This window comes from Oncorhynchus tshawytscha, linkage group LG13 (assembly GCF_018296145.1).
Source record: "Oncorhynchus tshawytscha isolate Ot180627B linkage group LG13, Otsh_v2.0, whole genome shotgun sequence".
Classification (NCBI taxonomy): Eukaryota; Metazoa; Chordata; class Actinopteri; order Salmoniformes; family Salmonidae; genus Oncorhynchus; species Oncorhynchus tshawytscha.
This window is the reverse complement of record NC_056441.1, coordinates 23152232-23156026: the sequence shown is the minus strand read 5'-3', so window position 1 is coordinate 23156026 and position 3795 is coordinate 23152232.

The window sequence follows — 3795 nt, the reverse complement described above, 5'->3', positions numbered from 1 at the left end:
CACAGGGCCTTTGCCTTTATAGTGAAGCAAATGCTTGGTCTACCACTCTTTAATACATTTATTGGTGTGTGCAAGCGTCGTTTGTGCATATGAGTTGTATACTCACAGCCATGGAAGGGTGGGATAATGTCCCATCACCGTCAAATTCATTTACCAAATTCAGTTTCATGTTGAATTTGGTTCCTTCTTGAGTCAAATTGATTTCCTTACCCAACTCTGACTGCTCATCTAGGAAATGAATTGTGTACATGTATATATGGGTAGATATAGAGGTATATGTATATAGGGGTATACCAGAGGAGGCTGGTGGGAGGGCTATAGGAGGACAAACTCATTGTAATGGCTGGAATGTAATACATTTTTTTATTTTTTTTGTAATTTAATTAGGCAAGTCAGTTAAGAACAAATTATGTTTTACAATGACGGCCTACCCTGGCCAAACCCTGCCCTAACCCAGACGACGCTGGGCCAATTGTGCTCCGCCCAATGGGACTTTCCATCACGGCCGGTTGTGATACAGCCGTGATCGAACCAGGGTCTGTAGTGACGCCTCTAGCACTGGGATGCAGTGCCTTAGACCGCTGCACCACTCGGGAGCCCAAATGGAATGGAGTCAAACATGGTTTCTATATGAAATAGAGTCAAACATGTTTCTATATGGAATAGAGTCAAACATGGTTTCTATATGGAATGGAGTCAAACATGGTTTCTATATGTTTGATGTGTTTTTATTTATTTAACATTTATTTAACAAGGCAAGTCAGTTAAGAACAAATTCTTATTTTCAATGATGGCCTAGGAACAGTGGGTTAACTGCCTTGTTCAGAGGCAGAACGACAGATTTTTACCTTGTCAGCTCAGGGATTCGATCTTGCAACCTTTTGTGTTTGATACCGTTCCATTTATTCCATTCCAGCCATTACAATGAGCCGTTTCTCCTACAGCTCCTCCCACCAGCCTCCTCTGGTGTATACAGTATGTAGAGAATACATGTTTATAGGGGTGTCATGAATGATGTACTATATGTCGGAGAGTTATGATGTGAAGTGAAAGGTTGGTTTAAACAGGGAATATATGGGTATAGAAAAATAGGAAAGAGACTAACGTGTGTGTGTGTGTGTGTGTGTGCGTGTGCGTGTGCGTGTGCGTGTGTGTGTGTATGACCGCTGTGGTTATTACGCAATCAACCCAGACAAAGAGATGTTTAACATCAGCTAGTATGTGTGTGTGTGTGTGTCTGTTTTCTGCGTGTGAGCGTGAGAGAGAAAAAGATAGAGGAAAGAAATAGAGAGAGAAAGTAATGCATCTCGCGGCCATATTCTCCATATCTTCCTGACTCCGTTCCCTATACGCCCTTTGGTTCATCCTAGCTATCCGACATCACACACTGTATGATCAATATTACCACTAGATAACGTGTAACATATATGTAACATGTCTGGACTTGGGAATGTCATGGGAACATCATGGGAATGACATAGCAAAGCAGGGAGTATTCTGTATTCCATATTCCATGGATCTATTTTCAGAGGCAGGAGAATTCCATATTCCTTATAGGCTATCTTTCGAAAGGAAGTATTCTATAAACAAAGATGCTAAGTGGGGAATATTTTTTTCAGGATATTCTATATTCTGAGACGACTCCCAGTATTCCATATTCTATATTCTATGTTCCATAGGATTCTATTCCTGAGGACTGAGAGTAGCTGCAGAGAGAGAGAGAGAGAGAGAGAGAGAGAGAGAGAGAGAGAAACATAGGGAGGGAGAGAGAGAGCGGAGGAGAGACAGAGGGAAGGTTACATGGAGCGAGAGGGAGATAGGAGAGAGACGGGGAGAGGGAGGGAGAGGAGAGAGAGAGAGACAGAGGGAAGGTTACATGGAGCGAGAGGGAGAGGAGAGAGACGGGGAGAGGGAGGGAGAGAGAGAGAGAGGAGGAGAGACAGAGGGAAGGATACATGGAGCGAGAGGGAGAGAGGAGAGAGACGGGAGAGGGAGGGAGAGGAGAGAGAGAGATACAGAGGGAAGGTTACATGGAGCGAGAGGAGAGAGATGGGGAGAGGGAGGGAGAGGAGAGAGAGAGGAGGAGAGACAGAGGGAAGGATACATGGAGCGAGAGGGAGAGAGGAGAGAGACGGGGAGAGGGAGGGAGAGGAGAGAGAGAGACAGACAGACAGAGGGAAGGATACATGGAGCGAGAGGGAGAGAGGAGAGAGACGGGGAGAGGGGGAGGGAGAGGAGAGGAGAGAGACAGACAGAGGGAAGGATACATGGAGCGAGAGGGAGAGAGGAGAGAGATGGGGAGAGGGAGGGAGAGAAGAGAGAGAGGAGGAGAGACAGAGGGAAGGATACATGGAGCGAGAGGGAGAGAGGAGAGGGACGGGGAGAGGGAGGGAGAGAGAGAGAGGAGGACAGACAGAGGGAAGGTTACATGGAGCGAGAGGGAGAGAGGAGAGAGACGGGGAGAGGGAGGGAGAGGAGAGGAGAGAGACAGAGGGAAGGTTACATGGAGCGAGAGGGGGAGAGAGGAGAGAGACGGGGAGAGGGAGGGAGAGGAGAGGAGAGAGACAGAGGGAAGGTTACATGGAGCGAGAGGGAGAGAGGAGAGAGACGGGGAGAGGGAGAGGAGAGGAGAGGAGAGAGACAGACAGACAGAGGGAAGGTTACATGGAGCGAGAGGGAGAGAGGAGAGAGACGGGGAGAGGGAGGGAGAGAGAGAGGGACAGAGGGAAGGTTACATGGAGCGAGAGGGAGAGAGGAGAGAGACGGGGAGAGGGAGGGAGAGGAGAGAGAGAGAGGAGGAGAGACAGAGGGAAGGTTACATGGAGCGAGAGGGAGAGAGGAGAGAGATGGGGAGGGGAGGGAGAGGAGAGAGAGAGAGAGACAGAGGGAAGGATACATGGAGCGAGAGGGAGAGAGGAGAGAGACGGGGAGAGGGAGAGGAGAGAGAGAGAGAGAGAGACAGAGGGAAGGATACATGGAGCGAGAGGGAGAGAGGAGAGAGACGGGGAGAGGGAGGGAGAGAGAGAGAGAGAGAGAGGAGGAGAGACAGAGGGAAGAATACATGGAACGAGAGGGAGAGAGGAGAGAGACGGGGAGAGGGAGGGAGAGAGAGAGAGAGAGACAGAAGGCCTAGTCTATGTTTAAAGATGGAGTCAAAAATACCAAGGTGTGCTTCTCACTCTTTCTATTTCTCTCTATCATTTCACTCTGTAGCTTTCCACTCCTTTCTCTTATAAATTGAGACATTCTCTATTCTTCTTTCTCTCCCTTTCTCCCCTCGGTCTCCTTGTCTTGTTAGGGCACAGGGTGACTGTAAGAAGGGGCGTCCATGCAAGTGTGTGTCCATGTGTGTGTGTGTGCGTGTGCGTGTGTGTATGCGTGCGTGTGTGTGTGTGTGTGTATGCATGTGTGCGTGTGTGTGCGTGTGTGTGTGTGTGTGTGTGTGTGTGCGTGCATGCGTGTGTGTGCGTGCATGCGTGTGTGTGCGTGTGTGTGTGTGTGTGTGTGTGTGTGTGTGTGTGCGTGCGTGCGTGTATGTGTTCTGTCTGGATATGTAGTCCTGGGAAGTTTTGTGGAGGTCTGATTAGAGCTTTAGATACAGAATGAATGGAAAGTACATGTCTTTCTTTAGACGTACCCGTCTCGCAGCAGCAGTGTCAAAGAATTGAGACGTTGTTGAGTACATGATGCTGGGAACACTAGGAACTGTCGTCGTAAGCAACAATTACCCTTATTTGACATTCCGGAACATCCCTGTAAAATGGCTGCCGTTTAGATACAGTCTGTGATGGCAGC